This window comes from Papio anubis, chromosome 2 (assembly GCF_008728515.1).
Source record: "Papio anubis isolate 15944 chromosome 2, Panubis1.0, whole genome shotgun sequence".
NCBI lineage: Eukaryota > Metazoa > Chordata > Mammalia > Primates > Cercopithecidae > Papio > Papio anubis.
Window position 1 is genome coordinate 124003480 of NC_044977.1, and position 22247 is coordinate 124025726.

Here is a 22247-nt window from a genome sequence, read left to right on the forward strand (position 1 = left end):
GTAATTATGCTGACAGTTTATTTCTACCAAGAGTGGTAAAACAGGTTTTACCTTTTCCACTGAAACATGCTGCTTATTGCAGTGGTACCTCATAACTGCTATGACGGCATGTCCATTATGAACTTCCATTTTCAGGGTTTTAAAACACAGCTATTAAGACTTGATTTGGAACAAAACTGCAGAATCAATTTTCAAGTTTTCTTTTTTAAAGCTTTTATTCTTGAACTTGTGACTGGGTTTGCATTTCATTCAAACAATAAGGGAGATTACTAGCAGAAACTTACTAGTTTCAGATATTGTCTTTAGATTCTTTAAATCTAATAGCTTTGCTTTAAAATAGAATTTCATAGACCATTACTTGATCATATTGATTAGTTCAGTTTACTAAATTATTTTAAAACAAACTCACAGAGATATTAAACTCTAATGAAGGTTGCATATCTCCAATAGCTGTTTCTCAGCGAATTAATACACATTCTGATAATGCTTCTCACAAATATGAGGCAAAGAGAATGATGGCTCAGTACTGTGCTCTTGTACGTTATTTAATAAAACTAAACTTTTCCTGAAACAATGGAACTTTATGCCATTATATGAAGACCACTGGATATTTAATCAAGAACCTCAGGTTCAAGCCCTTTTCCCACTAAGAGTCTGTGTGACCATGGATATCTCCAGTAACATTATTATGCCTCAGATTGACTGCTGACATGGTAAATGTAATGCCACCTGTAGCCCCTACTCTATCCATCCACAACTCATAGGGACCAAATGAAACAGAGCAGGAACATGCACTTTCTAAACTGCAAGTGGTAGAAATTATTGTTACTTAGCATGTAGGTGAGAACTATGTTGATCATTTAAAACAGGTAATGCATATATTTGTGGTTTGTTTAGATGAAGATGGTGTATGACATGAAACTGTTGTGAGGTTTTTCTAAAATAAAGACAACAAGAAATTTCGTAAAGAACATTTCCCATCTTGTCAGAGAATGTATCTGTATATGTTCACATTTCTATTTTGACTGTTTTGAGAAATAGCTTTTTCTTTAAGATTATTTAAAATGCAGAGACACAACAAGCAGCAATCTGAATTTCCTGGAGTTTGATGCACCCTGTTATTTTTAGTTATTTGAACTATTATTTCTAGAAATTGGTGATTTACATGAAAACGTTAGCCAGTTCTATGTTAGTGCAATTTACCTCATGAGTTTCTGATTTGTTTATATCAGTGTAACCTAAAATAGATAACCAATTAGTGGAGATTAGTTCAGCATTATTCATTTTAGGTGACTAATGGAAGCCATCAATAATGGGGCATTTACATATTAGTTTGAACAAGGGAATTGGTCTTTGACTTTTTAACTGTTCAATGAGGAATAAGTAACAGGAAAAACATTTTAGTATTGTGGAAAGAAGGATAGAAGGGTCTTGTGTTAAAAATACCTCTTGGCGATAAAATTTTCAAATCACTGAATAGTTTTAAAATAATATATGTTACAGAAATACCAGATAGATTTCTGTTCTCAATCTACTCCTACCTAACCGAACCCTAGTCTAACACATTAACCTTGGACTGCTATATGAACAAAATATAAATTTTGACTATCTTTCAGTTACTGTGCATTTGCATCTATATTTTGCTTTGTAATACCTGGGAAACTTTTCCAAATTGTTAACTATCTTGGGCCTATCGAATCAGCACTCTTTGGGATGAACTATAGGAATTCAACATACAGGGGATTTTGAAGCACAAAGAAGTTTGAGAACAACTGAATTGGGTGCTTAATTCATCATTACTCAGGCTCATGATGCCTATCATTGGTCAAGTTATTCTCTCTACTTAGGAAATTCTTTACCAGCAATTTCATCTTTCCATCTTATCCATCTTGTAAGGCCCAATTCCAAAGCTACTTCTCCATGAAATCTGACCTGAGCCTTCCAAATGGGTAGGACATCAATTAGTTGAGATTTCTTCTGGTTTTGTGGCATACTTTGTTGGCACATACTTTGTCTACTTCACAGTAATTATTTGGGAAATGTCATCCTCATCACTAGAACTAACCTGTAGACTCTTTGAGGAAACAGAGCATATTTGCTTCTCTTTCTTTACCACATAAGTGCCTGTACTCATTATTCACACATATTCTTATATATTGTGAATAACTGAATAAATATTTATCAAGTGGAATTCAAATAATGGCTTCAGACTCCATGAGGAAATGGGATAAAGAAGAAAGAAATTGATCCAGATGCTTATGTAGTTACTTAGAGAAAGTAGACTGGAATTCAAGTCTCAGGACACTCTGGGAGTCTTTGACACTTTTCTTTAATTTCAGGTTCCAGTTTCAAAACCTGAGCCTCTTCAAAAAGCATGTATAAATGAGATGATGCTGAAGACTAAATGCCCTCTAGCAGTAAGCTTTACAGATAAAAATACCTGACACTTAGTTAAATTTTAATTTCAAATAAAAACATTTAGTATAATTATGTCTCATATAACATTTGGGGCAATACTCATTGTTTATCTGATATTCAAATTTAACTAGGTCTACTGGGTTGAATCGTGCTCCCTTCTCCTCTGCCAAATTCATGCCACCTAGACCCTGAGAATGTGACCCTTATTTGGAAATGCGTCTTTGCAGATGTAATCAAGTTAAAATGAGGTTATGCTGGGTAAGAGTAGGCCTTAAATTTCATAACTGATGTCTTGATGTCTTTAGAAGAAGAGACATAGACAGACAGATACACAGGATCATATGAAGACAGAGGCAGAGATTAAATTGATATGTCTGTAAACCAAGGTACACAAAGGATTGCTTGCAACCACTAGAAGCTAGAAAAATCAAGGAAGGATCCTTCTGTAGAAACTTTGGAGAGACCACAGCCCTCCTGACACATTGATTTCAAATTTTAAATCTCCAGAACTGTGAGAAAATGAATTCGTGTTATTTTAAGCACTCCATTTGTGGAAGGTTTTAATGGCAACCTTTGAAAATGTACATGCTCGGTGTCCTGTATTTTTATTTGCCAAATCTGTTAACCCTATGGAGGATATCTTCAGTCTCCCTAAAATACGTAATTAGCCATATTACTAGACATCTAATGGTCGTAGAATGTATTGTGACTATAATCTCAATAGACATTTGAATTGATTGTGGGAGGAAATGGCTTTTCGAGAGAATCCAACATTAAACAAAAATCCACTGGTCTCTTGCATTACCATGTGCATGTAACAAGACTTTAAAAAAATTTCCCTACTAGTATTTCTCTACTTACTGTGAGAATCATGATGAAAGAATAAGTTTTCACGTGTGATTTCCTGAGTCATGTGCATACAATTCCACGTATGTATGTGAATTTCTATGGACCTGCATATAATTCTCAGGAGGGAGGTCTCTTGCCCACAATTCCCATATGGCTTGATAATTCCTTGCCTGAGAGTCTCACTGCCTGAAATATTCTCCAGATACTGCAGCTGATATACTTGATAAAATACGGCCAGATGAACTGGAAAGTTCATGCCTTTGCAGTGACCCTCAACCAACAAAAGACGAGAGCTGGTGAATTCATCAGCTCTCAGTGGTACAATTCAATTACGAGGCATATTTCACAATCTCTCAGATGTCCCCAGTAGGATTGAGTCCCAGTTGCCCACAAAGGTGACCTGTTCATCAACTCACGCTTTAATGCCTTCCCCTGTTTCTCTATCTCACTTCCCCATTCTCTTATGTGTTTCCTGAAGTCACCTACCCAACAATTTTTGTCTAAAACTTCATTTCAGTGATTTGTTTTTCTTTCTCTCCTGTTACTTTTGGGAGAACACAAACAAGAACAAAGTGAATTTTTAAACTTTAAAAAATTTTTTTAACATTTTAAAAACTATGTTTTAAAATAAATACCATTGAATTGCGTTCCAGAAAGGTTAACTTCACTTGCACTCTTACCAAATGACCTTTACTTTCATTTTTAAACTGAATTAAAGACCTACCCAAACTTCTGAATACTCTGTGACAAAGATAACCCTTGGATGCCTGATAGTTACAAAGCACTTCTGCAGGTAGGTTTGTTATTAACAAATCCATTGGCTTTACTTGTAATGAGTTGTTCAAAATGCCTAACTCAAAAAACAGCTATGTATTTACTCAGTGGTTTTAAAGCTTTGTGTTTCCATTCATATCTGATAAGTATTTTCTTCTCTTTTATTTGACTGGAAATCTGGCACAATTTAAAATGGGGACATTTAGATAAGACTCTTCCACAATCACTATTATATAGCTTAAACTTAATTTTTTTTTCCATTTGAAATAGCCACAGGATCTATATTAATACATTTTTAATTGACTTTTAAAAGAGATTTACCATCCAGAAATTTAACAGGTGAGAGTACTGTTGATTTTCTTGTCTCTGCCACACTATGTTTCAAGAATTTTACAAATAATATTTTTACCTTATCATATCAAGATATCCATGTGTCTGTGACAATAAAACAGTCAAGGAAAAGGAGGGCTCCTTAGTTTTTAAAAAGTCCTTATAACAATTCTACTCAAATTCATTTAAGCGTATAAAAATACTGTAAACAAAAAAGGAAAGCATAGGTATGATTCTGAGAAGCTGTTTCTGTCACACTAGATATAACATTATCAGAACATGCCTCTTCAAGTAACCAAGATGCTTGGAGAAGGGTTATTATAGTTCCATCTATTTTGGGTACTTGCTAATTCTCAAATGATAATTTAAAAAATCAATGACAATTTTCTAAAAGAGATCCTACAAATAAGCTGATTTTTGTTAAGGAATGAATCCTGGAAATAATTTCTTCATTGTTGATCAATAGATTTTTGTAAAATAGCCTGTAAGCACATTGATATGGTATTTACAGCTCAGACAGCAAGATCTGTATCATAGATAGATTCCTACCTTGGTTCAACTCCAATAGTCCTAGAGAACTAGAAAAGATGAACTTTTGTGGTACAAATGATTATGACAAGGAAGTAAAGACAGAAACATCTAATATATATCTTGCAAAGCCAACTCAGCCTGGGTAAAGATTACTGAGACAAATACTGAGGAATCACTCCATTACTAATTCAGTAGGACTGATTGAAGTGCTCAAACAAATAACGACATGTTAAGATATAAGAAATCGATAATTCTTGATTACTTATTTTATCCCCCAAAATGTGACTTGCCTTTGTAGACTGCCTTAGGCAAATAAGGCTTGATGGTGATAGGCCAGGTAAGATTTCTTATTATAAATGTCTTTATTTTAATTGTGGTAAAAACAGTTCTATTAAAAATAATATTATGTGTAAAACTATAGAATATTTACAAAACTCAGAAAATTTCTTCGATAATGGGTCTCCTAAATCATCAAAGGAAATAGGTAAGAAGACCAAGGCTTCTTATCTATTTCCAATGATAAGACAGGGACTGTATAACTTGTTGGATCAAATATCTGGATACATACTCTAGTTTTCATATGTCATTATTATTTCATACAATTTTTGTGCAAACATTAGAAAGTAATATAATTTTCTATACAGCATAGCAAGAATAGCAAGATTTGATGACCATTATCTTTAATAACAACTTAATTTTTTAAATAAAATAATCAACTTTTGGAATATGATTCATTCTGACAGCATGTCAATAGCACAGTATTTTTTGGAATTTTTCTTATTGTATATGCTCTCAAACATATATGTCAATCTAGATTTTCATGCAGCTAACTATGTAATTTAATATGCTGAAGTGACAAGTTACATTTTAAATTCTTAACTCCTCAATGAGAAGAGATCTAGTAGTTTTTTGTAAAATTCTATTCTGTGGATATTATCATTTTTTGAGTGGTTTGCAACTGGTCCACCATTGAATGGCTTTTGATTGAATGACTGTTTGTCACCAAATGGAAGGCATCACTGGTAAGAAATAGTGCACTGCAATCATTTCCATATACCAGCAGTTTCTGCTCATATATTGTATGTCAATATCTGCTTTATGTTTTGACATTTTCTCCCTTTGCTATCATTGTCCTCAAAGGAAGAAAATTATGGTAGAAATTTTATAACCTTTAGAATGGGATGCTTGGAGTGGCTACTCTCATTTTGGTACTATTTCACCAGAGATTCTTTTTGTTGAATTAATTCGATAATATCTATGTGTTAGCATAGGAAAGTGATACTTTTTTTTAAAACTTAGGTACCCAAACACAACTTCTTTATACTTTAAATAAGTTTTAAATATGTTTTCCTTTATTAAGCCAATGATTAAAATATTTTAGTAAAAGCCTGAAATCTTAATACCCTAGGAGCTTCTATTGTCAATAGTATTAGCAAATGAATGATGCCAAAATTGAAGTATTACTGAATAAATGAGAGTCATTTTACCATCCAGAATATTGCTACCTTAGTAATTATTAATTGTTGATAAGTCTGGGCTACAGATAAAGGTCCACTTAAGTTATGTATTTACTTCAGAATCATCTGCTTAAATAAAAATCATATGGGATATAAATCCCACACATTGATTTTATTGATTGTTTTATAGATGATTTTAAATATAGCCGGGATGGACTCATGTCTAACCAGCTTTTCTAATGCCAATATAGTGATTGGTATGTTTTACTATTTAAGTAGTAAAAAACTTTTTGTAAGGTGATTAGACTTATTTTAAATTTTCCTCTTGCTCCATAAATTGCATTTATTTCTTTCACAATCAGTGTGATATTTGAATGTTGATGAAATAGAATTGGTTTCACATGATGATATCCAGATTCTTATCAAGACTCTTCACTAACCAGTCCTCAGTTTGTTCTAAAGGGTTGTTCTCCTGATCATACCACAGACACTGATACATCAGTATCAAAGGGGCCTTTGTAATAGCTAAAGAAATGGGTTGTGGGGAGGCAAAACTCATCATTAGAGTTTTCAGTGATATCACTATGTGATATATGTCATGCAGAAGAATGTATATTGGCCATAATAATTTTAACAATTAATGGGATGAGAAGATACCTGGGAATAGCTTCACTGATTTCAGATATACCCCAAATATTGCTGTGTGTATATATTGTTTTACTATTGAATTCATTGTGAAATCCCAAAGTGATTTAACACAGAGAAGATGAAATTCCTGAACTTCAACTTTAGGTGAAGACTTGAGTTTGTGTGATGCCAGATGGTGTAAACTCTTGTGACAGTTTTTGATTAGTTTATGCTAGGAAACACTGCTATAGGTTCTGGCAGGTAGAGATGGCTTGGGGCTTTCTTTAGGCCATTATAAACATCAGATTTGATGCATTTAAAGGCTACTGTAGGCTTTAATTTTAACAGCATATACAATGATTTTATAAACATGTTTGCCCTTGAAGAAATCCCCAAAATGTTAATGTTAGAGCAGATGGTGTGACTCTGCAATATAAGAATTACTGTGCCTATCAAGAAGAAAAATGGTTTCATTTAATTTCAGTCTGATAAAGACTAATGCTGATTAAATGTAAGTTCAACACAGCCACACATCTTGAATTTCTACGTAAAAGATTGTTTGGAAAAGGGTTAGTTTGGTATATGTTTTGTTTCCAGGTTCTAAAGTGTATTTCATGTTGATTTTTGGGATACTTTATATTATTTTATTCTATAATAAGAAAGCCTTCCTGTTACAGTTACTCAAAAGTTACACTAATCTCTTATTTCCAGCATAAGAGTAAATTTGAATGGTTAAGCTGAGTTAGTGATAAATTAACTCTGAGAGAAAACCCTCAGAAAATTGTAGGACTTTAGTGTTCCTTGGGATGACCTTTGATACTTCATCTGCTCCATCTCAGCCAGGTCTTTGCTGTCACTGACTATTATCCTCCCAAGACTACCTTCTCCCCACCTTGGACCATTATTTAAGGAGGAAGTTGCATCTAATACAAATTTTTCTCTTTGGGGGTAAAACATGGAATCTGGTTGCTAAGAGAGATATGATGGTACTGGTTGTTTCTGAGGACTGTGTAGAAGATAGTGCTGGAAACTTTCTTACCTTTCTCATGGCCTGAAACCTTAAAGGATAATTTCTAGGAAGGCAGGAGCACTCACTGCTTCTGGTGCTTGTCAAGGGTCATTGCTTCCTCCTGGTGCTCCAGAAAGAGAATACACCAACCCTTGGGAAATTCCTATACAAGGGAAGGGCCTGAAGCTGGAGCTTCATTAGCTTCTTGGTGAACCAGCCTCTAGTTGTGTAGGTCAGACTACAGTTCCTTAAATTCTTTCTACCTAAGGTAAGAATAAGTCCTGGTGGCTCTAAGGAGCCCAAGCTAGCAGTTGGGAGAGTCAAAAACGTCCACTTGAGGAAAATGAGGACTAGTGGTGACAGTGGAAACCAAGTAAGTCTAATAAAAAAAGTCATTGTTTATCTTCTGCTTTAGCCCCCAGAATTTTGTCATTGACAGCTCTCTGGCTGATCATTGCCATATTTTTTATATTTACTCAGTTTTACATATTTCTCATTTCCAAATTCTGAAATACACACAGGAGTCCCAGATCAAAACACCACTTTCACTCTGTGAAATAGTTTGGGGAGTTAACCTTGGGCTTGAAATTGAAATACATCCTGCTTCCTTTGCCATGAATTCATTCATTCACCCATAGACATGGATGCTAGATAATGCAGATCTTCCCTCCTAACCCTGCATAGGTTACTTCTAGTGTGGAGGACAGAATTCCAAGGAGAGATGCAAGTAAACTGAGATTTTACAGTTTTGTGCTCTATGAATCAGTTTTAAAAATTGAGCTATATCTATATATACACACTATATATTACACATATATTTAGTATATATTTATGGGACATGTGATATTTTTAATAAAATAATTAAATCAGGGTATTTGGGATAACCATTACCTCAAACATTCACCATTTCTTTGTATTGTGAACATTTTGAATCTTCTCATCTAGCTATTTTGAAATATACAGTAAATTATTACCAAATCTAGTCACCCTACCATGTTATTATACAGTAAAACTTATTCTTTCTATCTAACTTTATGTTTGTACCCATTACCAACCTCTCTTCATCTTCCCTCAATCTTTCTAGCTTCTAGTAACCATTAATCTACTCTCTACTTCCATGAGATCAACCATTTTACCTCTCACATATGAGTGAGAAAATGCAATGTTTGTGTTTCTGTGTCTGGTTTATTTCGTTTAACATAATAACCTGCAGTTTCACCCATGTTGCTGCAAATGACCGGATTTCATTCATTTTTATGGCTGAATAGTTTTCCACTGATTATATAGGTCACATTTCCTTTATCAATTCATTTGTTGATGCATACTTCGGTTAATTCCTTATTTTGGGTATTGTGAATAGTGCTGCAATAAACATGAGACATTTTGGAGTTCTCCCATGGGAGAACATGGGAGAACCACCAAAATGGTGGTGGAGAAGCAAGCTGACTTTATTATTCACCACAGAAAACCAAAAACAAACATGCATTGCCAGGGAATTTATGGAACTACAAGATTGTAGGGAACTACAGTTGGTCCTGTTTCAATCTCAATAGAAGCAGGAAGAGTACATAGATGGAGAAATGTCACTAAGGATAGCCAGAGACAAAGAGGGGAGGCAGGATGAACATCTCTAACCCTGAAATCTCTCCTCTGTAACTCTGTCAAAAAGACGAAAAATCAGAGTGGCTGTTCAGCAACAGAATGTGTTGAAAGGTTTGTTTCACAGATTTCCTGGGCACAAGCTACTAGACAATCTTCACACACTACCAGGTCAGCCCCTTTGGAACCACCCCCATTCAGGACATGTGATACTTTCATTGCTTACTAGAACTGAGGCAAATCTGGGTTTAAGGTGCCATCTAATGCCAAAATTAGGCAATAACCTAGTGGGGAAAAAAGAAACACAACCAACAGGCAAATTACAGAGAATCTCTGAGCAAACCTAAGCAATAAAAGCCAAAACAAGCCAGGCAGAGAAGACAGGAATAAACAATAAATACTTCAATGAAATGACGTAGGTGTACATCCACAAAAACGAACAGCAAGCAGGAAACCGTGACCTCCTCAAAGGGTCAGAGCAAAGATTCAGTGAGTGACTCTAAAAAAATGGTGACATGTGAATTCTCTGACCAAGAATCCAAAAAAGCAGTTTAAAGTAAATTCTGTGACCCCTGAGATAACACAGAAAAGTAATTCAAACATTTTCCGGAGAAATATAACGAAGAGATTAAAATAATTTTAAAAATCAAAGAGAAATCTTAAAGCTGAGAAATACATTTGCTGAACTAAAAAATTTGATAGTGACTCTTAACAGCAGAATAGATCAGGCAGATAAAAGAATCAGTGATCTTGAAAACAGGCTATTTGAAAATGCATAGTCAGAGAGAAAAGGAAAAAAGAATGAAAAGGAATGAATATTACCTATAAGATATAGAAAATAACCTCAAAAGTGCAAATCTAAAAATTATTGGTGTCCAAAAAGGAACTGAACAAGAGGAAGGGATATGATTAAAGAGAACATCCTAAAAGCAATAAGAGAAAACAAGCAAATGACATATACACGAGCTCAAATTCATACAGACTTTTCAACAGAAACTACACAGGCCAGGAGGGATTAGAAGGACATTTTCAAAGTCCTGAAAGAGAAAAATTATTTTATTCAAGAATACTATACCCAGCAAAAGCCTCATTGAAACATGAAAAAGAGAAATAAAGTCTTTCCTAGATCAAACAATAGTTGAGAGAATTTACTACCACCAGATGTCTTATAAGAAATGCTCAAGGGGGGCTTTTCAATCTGAAAGAAGTAAATAACAATGTGAAAACAAATAAACAATGTGAAAATAAAACATTTGAAAATATAAAACTCACTGGGAAAATTAAGTTACACAGATAAACTCAGAACATTCTAGTACTGTAAATATATGCAATCCACTCATAACTGAAAGTATGAAGCCCAAAAGATAAACCTATCAAAAACAATAATACCTACAGTAATCTGTCAGGAGACAAGCAACATAAAAATATGTAAGTTGATAAAAGATAAAACCAAACTATGCGGAGATCAAGACAAAATGAAGAGATTTTTATTATTATTTTTTGTTTCTATTTTTTTGTTAGATAAGCTGATATTTGATTAAAATAACTTGCTATATATATGACTTTTGTAAACTTCATGATAATCACACTGCAAAAACCAGTAATACATTCACTAAAATGAAAAGGAACAAGTAAAGTGTACTGCTAGAGGAAATCACTCTTGAGGAGAGAAAAATGAGGACCTTCACAACAAGATCACAAGATCTCTTACTAATACTTCTGTATTAGTCTGTTTTCACATTGCTGATAAAGACATACCAGAGACTAGGCAGAAGAAAGAGATTGAATTGGACTCATAGTTCCACATGGCTGGGGAGGCTTCACAATCATGGTGGAAGCCAAGGAGGAGCAAATCACATCTTATGTGGATGGGGGCAGGCAAAGATAGAGCTTGTGCAGAGAAACTCCCATTTTTAAAACCATCAGATCTCGTGAGACTTATTCACTATCAGGAGAACAGGAGAACGGCACCAGAAAGAAACACTCTCATCATTCAGTCACCTCCAACTGGGTTCCTCCCCCAACATGTGGGAATTGTAGGAGTTACAATTCAAGATGAGATTTGGGTGGGGACACAGCCAAACCATATCAATTCCTGAGATTGTGGAAGATCCAGAAATGTGGCAATGGAGAAAGATGATTCCATCCAGAATGGTGAAGCTCATGGAGGCTCTTAATTTATAAATTTGCTGTTGCTTCCACAGTTAGCCATACACATTGCCTGTGACCTGGTCAACAGAGACAGATTGTTTCTCTTGATTCTTCAGAGACTGGATGTGACAAAACCTGTTTGAGGTTTCACCAATTCTTACTTCTAGGGTGGATGCTCCTAGATGTCTAGAATGGGGTTTCTACTTTAGTAACTTGGTTGAAATAGAAAAAGGTTGGTAGGTCTCTACAAGTCTCTTGCCCTTTCAGGATGGAACCAGCAGGGTCTATATGCCGCTTGGTGGTCACTGCCTCCAGGACAATGCTGGGAGCTGTCCTAAAGCTTTCAGGCCAGGACTGAGCCATGCCTTAGTGAAGATAAGCATAGATCCTAATTTCTGTACCTGGTTTAGGAGCCCCAGTAGTCTTTTTGTGCCAAGATGTTCCAAAGTTCACCTCAAAGACTGTTCAACTCACTGGCATCCTCTTAACAGCACTCTGTGCCCCAACCTCAACTCCTTTTGGTGTGAATTTCAGTGAATGGTCCTGCAGCAGAGGAGTGATAACAGCTGACTGAGTTGATAATCTCATGACCACACAAAATTTCTAGTAATAAAAACATGTACATAAGTTTTAGTTCCTAAGAGAAATGTTATATTTTATCTTATTTCATCTTCACAATTCCATAAGAGATTATTTTATTGATGATGAAATTATGGTTTCACTTTGTCAAAGTTTTTAAAATTGCAAATGATGTAACTGTAGTTGAACAAAACTTATTTTATGATTCCAAAGACCATAATCTTTCCTCTGTACTATCTAGACATTATGCATATAATGTCCAAAACTTATACATGTACATGACATGACAGTATTTATGAATAAGGATGTAATTTCAGCATTATTATAAAAAGGAAAATAGAAAACTAAATGTCTATCAATAACACATTTCTAAATAAAATACATATGTCCATGTGATTCTATGACATTATGAAAAAGTAGGGTAGCTCTACCTGGACCCTAATAGAAGAGTGTTTAGTGAAAAAGGAAGTTTCAAATAACTAAGTAAAATATGAAAAATCTGTTAAAATTGTCTATCTGCTGCAATGGTGGATATGTCATTATATATTTATCCAAAAACCCATTGAGTGTAAAGCATTAAGAGTGAACATAGTGTAAACTATGGATTTTGGGTGATAATAATACATCAGTGCAGTTTCACGGCTCATAATAAATGTATCACTCTGGTGTGGGATGTTGATTGTGGCATAGGCTATTCCACTGGGGTGGCGTTATATGGAAAGTCTGTATGTTCCTCTAAATTTTGCTGTGAACATAAATCTGTTCTAAAATAAAAGTCTATTTAAAAAAATGTATACGTCTGTATGAAGTAGACAATATTCTGAAAAAAAATTGTACCAAACTATTGATAGTTATTACTCTGGGATGTGGAATTCATGAGACTCAGGGGTGTGTGTGTGTGTGTGTGTATGTGTGTGTGTGTACGCATGATTGTGTGTGTGTCTAGCATTCACTTAAGCATTCTTCAAATTATTTTTGAAACTTCTGAGAATCACCACACACTTGTCCTGGGCTTGCTGACATCCATCACAACTTGAAAGACACATATTGTCATATTACCTGGAGCGAGTATAAGAAAGAGTCTCCAGATGCCAATATGAAGAGAGATTTTCTAAAGAGAGTATATTGTATTCAGATAACAGGGAACTGTTTTCTTCTCCAATATTTGAAGGCTTTGTATGACTTTCAGTCTTCTAGAGTCATTTAATCTGAGGATATAGAGGGCAGGGACTTTGCCCTGTTATGTTAAATTTTTGGCAATTTAACATAATTTGCATTTCAGGTGATACTCTAGACCAAACTTATTTCTGAGAAAGAGGCATTCTCAAATATTTTATGAATTCCCAAATTGTAGGAATTTTCCAAGTTCACTCCCACGTCTATACATCTCTCAATCCCGAAATGCAACAACTCACCTTCACAAGATAAAGTATGAAAATCTCCTGTAGCTTTTGTCCAGAAGATTCTTATTGTGTCTCTTAAAATCTCAGGGTTTTCCCAATAACTTCTTTTAAGGCTTTTTGCCAAAAAGCCCCAGCTTTGTTGTAATATGCCAGATCAGAAGAAACCTACACCCTTTACCTTTTCCACCACAGCTTTGTTTACATGGGACACTCTCACCTAGGACAAGGTCAAGAATCAGACTTGCTTATTCAGGTATTTTAACTAAAACAACTGGTGGTAAATGAATAAAGGAAAGTTACTACGTAAGCAAATGACAAATCAAATTCATCAGGTCTTCAGAGTCAGCAAAAGAAAAAGGAAATAAGTTTGTTTGTGATCTTAATACCTCTTATCATAAATATTAGATGTGTGTCTCTCTCAGTACCATGGTGATAAATACTTTAAATTACATTGTAGATTTTTTTCTTATGCTGATCACAAACTGATCACTTTTATAATATTTATTTATCCTTTAAGATTTATTTTAGACATCATAGCCTATCAGAAAATTTCAATTCCCCTTTTAAAGTGTTGTAAATGTTTCCCTTGGACATAATTACATTACAGAATTTTCACATCATTTTACACAATCGGAGTGTCATCTTCTCCCACTGATTGGTGAGATTCTTTAAAAATACATATTTTGTATCTATCTTTTATCTGAAGATATTACTAAAGGATCAGAAGCAGTAGATACTCAATGAATGTTTTGATAATTGAAACTATGAATGAATGAATAAACAAAATCTTCCCTGAACACCAATACTATGTTAAAAAATTACTTGGTTTCTTTCCCCACGTTTTCCTTCCAAATAATTGTTTTTATGGTAATTCCACTGATCACACAGAGTTTAATTACATTGGCTTTAATCTGAGTAAGATTTTTTCTCTATTGTGATTTATTTCTTATAATCCCAAGTTATCCTGTTCATCTTTAATGTAGACTTTGGAAAATATGTAATTCTGGAAATTCTTAGGATTCCAGAGTTTGCTATTTCAAGCTATTGTACCAATTAATATAACAACAGAATGCATTGTAAATATTAATTTGTTTTCTCTGGTAAGTTTCTGTTGTGTGATTCAATTCAAAAAATGAAAATGGTAAACCATTTGTAAATTTTCATAAATATTGATTAATCAAAAGGTGGGCAGTTTTATGTCTAACACCAACATTCATTTTGTATCCCGTGCCACCTTGGATAGTAATATACTTAAGTGTATGTTTTCCACGAGTAGTCTGCTTCAGACATGTTATTTGTTGGGTTCATTTCAATTTGTTATTCAAATGCTAATTGGAGCTGCCGTATTTTGCATGACTTACAGCTAATGTTCCACATAATGTTTGCTTTCATTTTACTAAGCTACAGCACAAGGGAATTTAGTATGACAATGGAAGGTGCTGTCACTCCTAGTAATAAGAAATATGTTGTTTGATTCCAGCTTCACTGAAAACCTTCAATGTCAGTCACAAATTACCACTTCTCTACTTGCCAGGATTATTCCAGCTTTGCTCTGATGCACAGGCTATTATCTAGCATTAGCAGAATTGGCTCTGAGCACTCCAGATGGGCCACCAATATCCCATGAGCTACTCTTTCTGGGGTAGGGTGAAGGGAGAAGATTTTGCATAGTAAAATTCTCTCATAGAACCACCAGTCTGTGATTTTGCTACTTCTTGTCAAAGATGGATTTCTGACTATTACCGCTATTCTGCTAGATGTGTACTTGTTACTTTTGCCATTTCACTTGGCAAACAAGAATTCTTCATTTTAATAAGGCTGGTATCTTATATAGTATAATGATAGGAGAGGGGAAATTAAAACCAAACAAAATAAAGCTGATCAGCTTGGGTCTATAGTAGCAAACCTCCCCTATTTTAGAATTCTTTACTCTGCAAAATAAACGGTAAAAGCCCCCAAAGCCAAATACTTCAGAGATGTCACTTTCTGCTGTATAGAAACGTAGTATTCTTGTTACAGGTGATACTTCATCCTCATCTTGGAAATAAAAGTACATTTTAAAGTTGAATAGGTAAAATTTAAAATGAGAAAAATATGACATACATTTTAATAACTGCAACAAAAATCAGCAAAATATGACAAGCTACAGAAGCTTTGTGACTATGGCAACCTATTCGAAGTGACTTCATCCCTCTATCTGTATCAGCAACATATCTGAACATGAGTATTTCTTTTTAACTCTTCAGCTCAAACTTCTTTGCTCATTTTATTGATTTTGTTGGTTGCAGAAACCCTTTACGTATATATTTGACTGTTATAATGTAAATTTACTGAGGTCTGCCATTTATTTTGAGTCTGTGCTTCTCTTTGTAATGTCGTTCTGAAGCAAAGGAATTAAGCAATGTAGTTGCAGCTACTTAATAGAAGTATTATGGGAGTAAAACCAAGGGGATCCAAAATGAAATAAGGAGCACAAAAGTTAAGCATTATCTCAGAAAGACTTCTTTCAGATCTGCCTCTTAAAATTATTACTCCTTGTTTATAACTGTTTTTTCCATGAGAAATTAGCTTTTTCCCTTCCTTCCTTCCTTCCTTCCTTCCTTCCTTCCTTCCTTCCTTCCTCCCTTCCCACAAATATTTGAGTTCATAGCACTATGGCAGCCAGTATGTTAGCTGCTTATGAACAACTCATGGTCCCTAGTTTCATTTTGTTTAGTTGTCTATGTACAAAGGGCATGGATAGACCATGCTTCAAATGGATATAAAATTGGAAACCCCTTTTTGAAATAATCAGTAATATGCAAGAAAAATTGAAATTAAAACAAAATACTCTTTTACTCATATATTAAGTTAAAATATTATATATACCATTTTTATCTACCAGTAAATACAAGATATAAAAAATTGTTAAAATTTCAATTGTGAGCAGAAACGTAAGCAAAAATCTTTCTGGAAAAACATGAATAGTATTTATGAAGGAAAATAAAGTATTTATCCACTTTGCTATAATGCTGCATATTGAAATTTACCCCAAGAGAAAAAAAAAATTTTGACTGAACATTAAGATGTTCAATGGAGTTTTGTTTATAATGCTAACAAAATTAATATAGCCCAAATGTCTACCAATGAGGAAAGATTAAGCCAATTATATCTTAACTACCTACGTTAATGTACAGATGGAAAATGGTCATTATGAATATGTTTCTATTGAAAATACTTACTTGTAGGTGGAAAAACAGTGTGTGTTGAATTCAGTCATAGAATTATTACATATATAGGCAGTACATGGAAAAATGAAAAAATGTAACATTCTGAAATGGCAAGGTTGTGAATGATATTAAAGAATGCTATAACTGCAGTTTCAATGTTTTTATATGCTATCAAAAAGCTGAAAAATAGTATACTTTTTACGATAATAATGGGACTTAAGTATTCAGCAAGCAAAGTAATATAACCTCTTTTCTATTTTTCTTTTTATTTAAGGTAAATTTACCTATAGAAAAATCCACAATTTTTATTTTATAATTATAAAAGTGTTGAAAAAGTGTAAATTTATGTAACTGGAACCACAATCAAGATATAGAACGAAATATCACAAAAGTTGCATTCCTATTCCTCCAAATTTTACTGTGCCTCTAATAATCAATCACTGCCCCCATCCTCAGCTTTGGTTTTTATTGATCCATAGTTTTACTTTTGAAAGGATGTTATGTAAGTGGAATTATATACATAGCTTCTTGGGTCTGGCTTCTTTCACTCAGCATAATATATTTCAGATTTTAAAATGCTGTTGCATATATTAGTATTTTTTTCTCTTTATTGCTAATTGTTTTTTCATTGTATCGATGTACCACATTATTTTAATTCATTCTACAGTGGAGAAATATTTAGGTTTGCTCCAGTTTAGAACAATTACAACCCACGTTTCTATGTATACATTAATGTATAGGGTATTTGTTCTGCATTTTAATTGAGATAAATTTAGATTCACATACATTTGTAAGAAATAATACAGAGAGATCATGTATACAATTTACCTAGTGTCCTCTAATCGTAACATTTTATGAAACTACAGTATAATACCACAAACAGCATTGTTGACAATAATGTTGATGATATTGACAATAATTTGGGTTCTTATATCAATTCTTTATTTTGGCGGGCAGTCAGCCTGTTTACGTGTAGCATGCACATTCTGGCCTACTTTTGTGGGCTGTATTACCAAATTTAAATTGCCTGGTTATTTTGTTCTGCTTGGTTTACCTGTTGACACTGTGGCTCCCACTGGTTCCTGCTGGTACTGCTTTTGGAGGTGGAAGGACCTTCCCAGGCTAGGACACTGGGTGTCTCTAGGGAGCAGAGAAAGATCTCAGGCCTGTTGGAATTATGAGGACTCCTGGACCTGGCTGCTTAATGTAACTAGTTTCCTGTTGACTAGTCCTTCAGCCCATCCATTATATATAGGTTTTTGTGTGAAAATAGGTTTTCATTTCACTTGGGTAAATACCAAAGAGTAAGACTTTTGGGTCATAGGATGAGGGCATATTTAACATTATAAAAAGTTGCCAAGGCCGAGCAGGGTGGCTTGGGCAGATCGCTTGAAGTTAGGAGTTCGACACCAGCCTGACTAACATGGTGCAACCCTGTATCTACTAAAAATACAAAAATTAGCTGGGCGTGGTGGTGGCCGCCTGTAATCCCAACTATTCAGGAGGCTGAGGCAGGAGAATTGCTTGAACCCAGGAAGCGGAGACTGCAGTGAGCAAAGTACCTGGCCTGGGCAATAGAAGGAGACCATGTCTCAATAAAAAGAACTACCAAAATGTTTTGCAAAATGGTGTACAGTTTTATATTCCTTCCAGAATTATATGAGCATTCTAGTGACTCTGCGCTCTCACCAGCACTTCATATCCAGTTTAGTCTCACCATTAAAATAAAAGTGTAGTGCTATTTCACTTTGGATTTAATTGCATTTTCTTACTTACTAATTATATTGAGCATCATTTAAGTGTTTGCATTCTTACATATTCTTTGGTAAATTATCTATTAAAATATATATTTTTTTATTATTGGCTTGGGAGTTTTTAATATATTTTGGATACAAGTTTTTTTGTAGGTTATGTAGTTTGAAATGTTTTCTTTATTCTATGGCTTCTCTTTTTATTGTTTATCCTTGTCTTTTAAAGAGCCAGTGTCTTAAATGTTGATGATGTCCAGTTTATCAATCAGGTTTTTAATGCATCATGTCTATAATCCATTTTTATTTAATTTTGATATAAGGTAAAGTGTGTCAATTTAAAATGATCAAAAGGCTCAGAATCCAGTTAAAACAGTTTATTTAAGTGCAAAGTATGAAGGTGGCCATCAGGGATCAGAGCTACACCAAAGAATGGTGATAGGTGCTCGTGGTGTGGGAAAAGATGAAAACAATTTGCATGGGCAAAAATGGAAGTGCTGATTAGAATTACATTTCCCATACAAAGGCTAACATGCATACATAGGATTTGATTGACTACTACCGATTATACTTTAAGGAGTTGTTTAGCTTATAAAGAGGTAACTATCACAAGGGTCTCTATCTCTACCATTTGACCTGGGTTTGAATAAAGAATAGGGAGCCTGTATAGTGCAAAACATCTCAACACAAAGGTCAAGAAGCAACAGTCATGCACCGAAGGAAAACGGCCATGTTATGTGAATCAGTTTTCAAGGCTTAACTTTTTCTCTTGGCATAATAAATTTGAAAAATTCTGAAATTTTATTTTCTTTTTACAAATGCATAATTAAAAGTTATTTATGTTTCTCCTGTGGGTATTCAATTTGTTTTTAGTACCATTTGTTGAAAAGACAATCCCTTTTCAATGAATTTCTTCACATGTTTATTGATAATCAATTAAACATATTTGTGTAGGTCTATTTCTGAACTTGTCATTCATTTTCATTGGTCTATAGATGGATCCTTTTTACAACACAGAATTGTCTTTACTGTAGATTAAAAATAAGTCTAAGAATCAGTTTGCATGATTCCTCGGACTTTTCCTTTTTTGTTGGGAACAGATCCCTAAATCTGGCCATAAACGGGCCCCCAACTCTGGTCATAAAAAAATCTCTGCAGCACTGTGACATAGTCACGATGACTATGATGCCCATGCTGAAGGTTGTTGGTTTACCAGAATGGGGGCAAGGAACATCTGGCCCACCCAGGGCGGAAAAACACTTAAGGCATTCCTGAACCACAAACAATAGCATGAGTGATCTGTGCCTTAAGGACATGTTCCTGCTTCAGATGACAAGCCAGAGCCCACCCCTTGGTTTCCCATTTTAGTTAAATTATAATCTACAGAAACCATGCTTATCACTGGCTTGCTGTCAGTAAAAATGTGGGTAAAACTCTGTACGTGGCTCTCAGCTCTGAAGGCTGTCAGCCCCCTGATTCCCACTCCTCACTCTATATTTCTGTGTGTGTGTCTTTAATTCCTCTAGCACTGCTGGGTTAGGGTCTTCATGTCTGAGCTGGTTTCAGCAAGTGGTGCCCATACATGGGACTCGAACCCAGGTTGAAGGGTCACCAGAGCAATGGTTGGAGAAGGTGGAACTATGCCGGAGGACACCTGAGTACTCTTAAGAAATCCCCGCGGTGAGTAAGAAGGAGAGCCTGGAAACTTCAGGGTAACAGTGGGACAAGTGTGGGCTCTGGTTGGTTCCACCTTGGAACATTTTCACACTGATATGAGGGGGAAGAAGAGTATAACAAAGTAATAGAAAAGGTGAGAGAGCAGGTTTGTTTGCCAGCTAAAACTGAAGCGGCAAAGGAGGGAGAGGTTTATCCCTACCCTTCTGTACTCCATCATTATTTTGAAGAAAAAAAGTGGCTTACCCTCCAGATCTTTCTTTTCCAGAGAACATTGGGTGAAAAGTAGTGGCCCCAGTGACTGTTCGGGCAATGCCTAAAGTGACTGCCTTCAGTTCTATTGAGGCGGGAAATCAGCAAGCTAGATGAGAGGGTGATACAGAGGCTTGGCAGTTCCCTGTTAGGATACACCCCCCAGATCAACAGGGAAATAATATAGCTACATTTGAGCCTTTTCCTTTTAAATTACTCAAAGAATTTAAACAAGGTATTAATCAATATGGACCAGGTTCTCCTTTTGTAACGGGACTGTTAAAAAATGTTGCTGTTTCCAGCTGGATGATTCCTAGTGACTGGGATGCTCTTAAGCTTGCCTGACTCCTGCTCACTTCTAACAATTTAAAATTTGGTGGGCAGATGAAGCTTCCATTCGGGCTGCTTGCAACGCCCAGGCCCAACCTCAAATTAATATAACTGCAGACCAACTTTTGGGTATTGGCAGCTGGGCTGATTTAGATGCAAAAGTGGTCATGCAGGGTGATGCCATAGAACAGCTTAGAGGAGTGTGCATTAGAGCTTAGGACAAAATCGCTTCAGGAGGATAGCAATACCCTTCCTTTAGTGCTATAAAGCAGGGGCCAAAAGAACCATATGCAGATTTTATAGCTTGGTTACAGGAGTCTCTTAAAAAGGTGATTGCAGACTCGGCTGCTCAGGATACGGTGTTGCAGTTACTAGCTTTTGACAATGCTAATCCCAAGTGCCAGACTGCTCTGCCACTTTTTAGGGGGAAAGGGCATTTAGTTGATTATATCAAGGCCTGTGATGGTATTGGAGGTAATCTGCATGATGCTACTTTGTTGGCACAAGCCATGGCAGGACTGAAAGTGGGTAAAGGAAATACTCCATTTCCAGGAGCTTGTTTTAACTGTGGGAAGCATGGTCATACTAAAAAAGAATGTAAAAAAAATCAGCAAGTCAGGCTGTCAGGTGTTGGGGAAAAGAAAACTACTGAGCCTGGAATATGTCCAAAATGCAAAAAAGGAAAACATTGAGCTAATCAGTGTCACTCTAAGTTTGATAAAGATGGGAACCTAATTTCGGGAAATGCCATGAGGGACTCATCCCGGGCTTGTCTCCTGCCACAGCCAGTAGTGCCACAGTAGATTTATGCTGCACAAAAGCTGTGAGCCTTCTGCCTGGGGAACCCCCACAAAAAGTGCCAACAGGAGTCTGTGGACCCTTTCCAGCAGGGACAGTAGGATTAATTCTAGGTAGGTCTAGTTTAAATTTAAAAGGAGTGCAAGTACATACAGGAGTCATTGATTCAGATTATAATGGGGAAATTCAAATTGTTATATCTACTTCTGTCCCCTGGAAAGCAGAGCCAGGAGAGCGTATAGCACAGCTTCTGATTGTGCCGTATGTGGAAATGGAAAAAGTGAAACTGAACAGGAGGATTTGGAAGCACAAATAAGGCAAAGCAGCTTATTGGGTGAATCAAATTACTGATAAACGTCCTACCTGTGAAATAACTATTAAGGGAAAGAAATTTAAAGGTTTGGAAGATACAGGAGCAAACATTTCAATCATTTCTCTACAGCACTGGCCATCTGCATGGTCAATTCAACCTACTCAACTTAACATAGTTGGAGTTGGTAAAGCCCCTG